Source organism: Habropoda laboriosa, unplaced genomic scaffold (assembly GCF_001263275.1).
Source record: "Habropoda laboriosa isolate 0110345459 unplaced genomic scaffold, ASM126327v1 scaffold336, whole genome shotgun sequence".
Lineage (NCBI taxonomy): Eukaryota > Metazoa > Arthropoda > Insecta > Hymenoptera > Apidae > Habropoda > Habropoda laboriosa.
The window spans coordinates 83,595-89,647 of NW_017100454.1; positions in this window are offsets into that span (position 1 = coordinate 83,595).

Here is a 6,053-nt window from a genome sequence, read left to right on the forward strand (position 1 = left end):
TTTGCGGAAAGAACACTTTCTTAAACTATCGCCGTTCTACAAAACAATTATAACTTTTACTTTTAATTATAATTAAGTACAGTCTCATTACCATAGCGGAACAATAGTTTTCATAAAACATCTATTTACTCAAGTAAAACTGTTTCGGAATCATAACAAGCTCGAAACTTTCGGGCGGAAGTGTATAGGTAAACAATGCAGGAAAAAGAATAATTATTCTAACATTCATACGTCTCCTTTGAAATCAACATCTCATCGTACGCTACTTCGAACAGCAAATAATTTGCAAATAATTTCAGGTCGTCAAATTAAACGGATCCACCCTGTACAAATACTGATTCTGCTGATATTTTTCGAGGTTAAAAAAAAAATGATTCACCTTGCATCCGATTTTCACAGGCTCAACAGTTTGTCCATGAGACAGGGACGGCAAGAAAGCGTGGCGGGGGAAGAGGTGCCGATACGGCGGGGCTGCGAATCGCTCGAAATCGTGAGCGTGCAAACTAATTGAGAACAATTCGAGCGCTAAACGAACGCGAGCGACGGGCTGGGGAAAATGCGGCCGTCGTGTGCGACAGCCGGAAGAAATTCTGAATCGAATCAGAGGGACGGATTTGCCGAGCTTCGCCCCGCGTCGCGACGCGTCGATCTGTGAACGCGTACGCGACCAGATGTGGAACTTTTCTATTTTGTACGATTTTTTGGTCCCTCTCCCTTTTGCGCTCAATTTTCTTGCCTGTGGATATTTATCATTGTGCGTACAGTGCCCTATTAAGACACCTATTACGTTCGTACAGAAAGTATTGTATAATGTAAATTTGTATTTCCCGCCAAAATTAGTGCCGTATATCGGTAAAAATACGGGGTGTTCGCGCTTTTAATTTGTAGAGGGTTTTTCTGGTTAGTGGTAGATTTGTGAGAAAAATAGAAGAGGACAATGTTTCGTTGTTCTTAATGTACGATACGATGGCTTGAATAGATTTTTGAAACTTGCAATGGTTTTCGTGTAATGACGATACCACAAATTTTTTTTAATTAATAGCTGTAATTTCTTTATACTATATGAAAGTGAAACTCGGGGTAAATATTCAACTGTTTAACTCAAAAGAGACTCTTAAGGAGAAAGTTAAAAAGGGACGAGATATTATTGTCATAACTATGACGTAGGGTTATGTATCCCTTGCTTTAACCCTTTAGCTACGGCAGGACTTTCCGCGGAGCTGTATCTCTGTACGGTAATGTTCGACGCGGACTGCGGTGTAAACAACATAGCACTGCGATTTGTGTCTATTTAGTGTCGTCTCTTCTTATACATAATAATTAAGTATCCCTGTACGGTAATGTTCGACACGGACTGCGGCGTAAACAACATAGCACTGCGATTTGTGTCTATTTAGTGTCGTCTCTTTTTATACATAATAATTAATAATACAATTGTGTATGATATACTTTGAAACAGAGACGCAATGAGCCACTATAGTGGCGTACCGTTCAAAAAGATGACATTCGCGAAAGCCACTATAGTGGCGTACAGTAGCTAAAAGGTTAAAAATGATCATACCCGACGTAATTATTGAAAAAAAATACGTGTGAAATGTAAATTTTTTTTTACCGTAATTCATAATTTTATTAGACTGTCGAAGGGTTAACAAAGTCATTTGTGACGTAATCAATGACACACTATTAGGATTTTATTTTTCACGACACCTTTAATGGAGATAGCTATTCAGAAGTACGCTGTACTGAGATTCCAGAATAAATCATTTTATTCAGGATCTTAATCATTTTGTAGTAAATGTTTAGGTTTACTTTACATTCAATAAAGGTCCTAAGATTTATGAAGGGGAGTGCATATATGCATGTATAATACATTAGGTCAAATGATGCTAAAAACAAAGTGTTATATATTGAATTTATTCCAAGTAAAAGACAAGTATATGGAAAATAATGAAGATGTAATGTTATTAGAATGTGAATTTTGAAAAATTTCAATAATGGATTGAAATGCTCAAAAGTCAAAATGACTAATTCGAATTTCTCCATTTTCATCAATTCTTCCAGTTTTTCCAATTGCCGTATCAAAGCACACGATTAGTGCATTTCATAAACTTTTCATGAATAACATAAATTTAATAAATTTCATTTTATAGAGCGAAGCATTTTAGCTTACGTGCAACTGAATTCTGAAGGAGGCAAGAGAAGAGTAAAGAATAATTCTTCACACCGAGCCACGTCTAATATAAATTCACAGCTGACAACTATTTCATCGTTCATTCTCAACAAAAATTTCAAGAAAAATGAAACATAAAAAGGATAAGAAAGTGAATGAAAAATTCTTCACCTAAAATACAAATATTCCACGAACAATTATCGTAACACTAACGTTCAAGAAACAAATATCAAAAACAATTTAGAAAAGCAGAAGAGAAATATTTGAATCTTAAAAAAAAAAAAGAACGAAAAATAAACGGTTCTCCATTTCCAACTGCATTGTACACCAATCTTGAATTTACCATTACAGCGACGTTAATCCCCGGGAGGAATTCCGTCGAAGAATTTAAATAATCTTCAGCAGAGGATCCTTCATCTTCGAGGATCAGCCGGTAACGTTTATCGACCCGTGAAAAGGAGAAGAAGCAAAGGAGGAGTAGAAAGATGGAAAGGAGGGATGAACAGAGTAGTCTTTCGTGGCAGGAAACGAAACGAATTTGAACAACGGTGCAGCACCTCGCACCTACTTACCTACCTTCTACCTCCGGCGGATCAATTTAAATGGCTATTCAGAACGGCTGAGTAACATTAATTGCGGCGTCGGAGGAAGTCCATTCATTAGTTTCATTGTTATTTCGGCCGGTGAAAAACAAGCGCACCACCACTTCCGCCATTCACCCCCTGGAACCGCCGCCTTTTATTTTTCCTGCCACGCTTCCCAGTCGAATCTGCTCGATGATCCGACAAAATGTTTTATTTCCGCCGGCGATATCGATCCACACGGGATTACGCTGCAGAGACATTGAAGACGGAGAAAAGTACCCACCGATGTTTTTCCAGGGGAGAATTTCAACGATTTTAACGGGTTTGTTTTTGTTGTCGCAAATGTACCAAGGGTAACGGAAATTTGTGCTATTTGTTGTTATTACGAATCTTTAAATTCGAGGCAGAAGTGAATCATTGGAATATTGAAAGCAAAAAATAGTAACTCGTAAACGTTTATTGTCGGATCAAAAATTAAACGAGCATGAGAAAAATGCCGATGCTTTTTCCGAGGAGAGTTGCAAAAATTTTAAGAAGTTTGCTTTTTTATCAAAAAATGTAAGGATGAAAGAAATTTGTAGGAACAGTACTGTGTTATTTGTTGTTATTCTTAATCTTTAGATTCGGGGCAGAAGTGAATCACTGAAATATTGAGAAAAGGGAACTTATCGTTGTTTATTGTTACATTTTTCTGATTTCACTTAAATTAGAAATGAAACGAGCGAAAGAGAAACATTGATACCCTTTTCCAGGGGGAATTTTAAAAATTTTATTTTTCACTAAAAAATGTGATAAAAGTAAAACAAATTTCTGAGAAAAGTAGTGTATCATTTATCGTATTTAAGAAGTATTAAAAGAAAAAATAGTAACTCATTTTTCACCCCAGAGTTGAATAAAAATAAAAGTGCACCTCATCACCCACAATTATCCTTCAATTCCTAAGAAAGAATCCTAGTCAAACAAATTTCTCCTCTTTCTGCTTTCACTCTTTCAGCATACAGCCGTTAGGACCTAATCGAATTTTAAAAACCCCAAAGTGTCATCGAAACGATCGATCACATAGTAAATAGCTTCAATTAAGCGCCATCGATGGATCTCCAGCTGCCACTTTCCTACACTACAGCACCTATCAATGTCGTTTTGATGCGAATAAGGGAACAATATCGCAGTCATATGTAAATTTTCTTTCACCGATTTTGCCCCGTAATTTTCGTCCATTGTTCCGGTTATCCTACGCTCGTCTTTCTTCCACCAATTCCTCTTCTTCCTCCTGTCTGTTGTGATACTCCTCCTTCTTCGTCCTTTTTCCTTCCTTCCCGTCGTGGATGCTCGTTTTTTAATAACCACTGTACCTACTCTACGAGACGAAGTCGCGTTACTTTATTTATTTCTTCGCAACGATCGACGTTCCTCCTGGGACGGTTTCCTACTCCCGCCTCCATTTCTAATTTATACACTCGCTTCCTGCATTTCCCCCGGACGGATTATACTTTTATCCGAAACTCTTTCTCCCCTCACAGTTTCTTCCTGACCGTGTGTATCTGCTTTGCATCGGGAACCATTTTCCTCAGGCTCTTTGTCAAACGTTAGTTTCACTGGAAACGTCGGTTCTCGAATTTTACAGGAGTTCGACGCTGAAGTTTAAGAGGAGGAGTGAAATAGGAAAATTTCAACGTGCTAAGGATTTATGCGTTGGTGAGGGAAACGAATTAATGTGATACTTTTTGCTTCGAAATTGTTATAACGGAGGGAAAAGAATTACTGTGATACTTTTTACTTCGAAATTGTTATAATGGAAGGAAAAGTATAACTGCAGGTATTGTTCGATTGAGAATAGATTTGAGGATAATAATGGATTACCGTTGTCGAGACGTTTCTAAATATTTGACTTTAATTTTAATTATATTATATAATTACGAATAAATTCCAGGATAATAATGGGTTATCATTTTCGAAAATATTCCAAATATTTCGCTTCGATCTTCGATCAACCCGAGAATTTGTTTCTCCGGCATACTTTTCCAATGAAACTTTTGACGAATTTAACTCAAATACATACAGTCGATCAGAAAAATATTCGGACACTAGTTATAGTTTCGAGTATTATGCACTGTATACTAAGTAAATGTATAATAAATAAAAAGAATGTGCTGTACTACATTGCATTGCAGTTTCTAGTTAATAGAAGTACAGAAACTATTTATTTTATATATACAGTTGTTTAGATAGTAAAATAGAAACGAAATAACAGCTAATTTTGAGGTAAATATTATGCACGCTCAATTTTGTGTCGACGAAGTATACCGCAGCTGTTTATTTTTATTAATAAAATGAGATGAATGTATCGTTTATATTTTTCACAACAAACTTAATATCGTTCGTATTGAAATTTTCGGCCACGATGGTCGTAACCAGTAACTTCATTGACCTAATTCATTTTTCTACAATTACTTTGTCCAGTTTTGTGGAGAATATTGTTTAAATGCAATGGAAGTTTACCTGTGTTTTTTTGAATTTCAAACATTCAGGCAGAATTGTAAATATTATATCGTCTCACAATTTAAATTTAATTGAATTGTAACATACAAACGTTGCTTCAATTTGAAATAATTTCTAAACACAGAATTCACAGAAAAAAGAAACAGCACAGCATAAGGTGTAGGTAAAATTGTTGACATATAAGCAGAACATTAAATTTCATGTAAAGTAGAGAAAATATATGATACCATTTATTTCATGGTATTGTAACAAAGAAACGTTGAATAAATTTTTAATTCCTACAAAAAGAATTATTTAACATAATAATTTTAGCCTTATTATGATTATTCTCGTATGACCATAGGTAAACCTGATTTTTAATCATTATGAACTTTAAATTCAGTGTAAATAGAGAAAATGTGTAATATAATTTATTTCACGGTATTATAACAAAGAAACGTTGGGTAAATTTTTAATTCGTATAAAAAGAATTATTTAACACAATTATTATAGCTTTACTATGGTTATTTTTAATCTACGACCACAGATCAACCTGATATTTTATCACTACGAACTTTGTCTCACCAGAAGAAAGTAATAAGAACATTAAAACCTAGTTGTTTATTAAAAAAAATTGCAAAAATGTATAAATGATAATATTTAGAGTTATAACAAATTGTTGGAAGTATAAATTTATAATAAAATTATGAAAACTAATAAATTACAGGCTGTTATAATGTTACAATAGAATAATGGAAATTTCCCGCGAAAAATAGTCGATCTCCCGCGAAAAGTGGCCGATCTCCCCCGAAAGTAGTCGA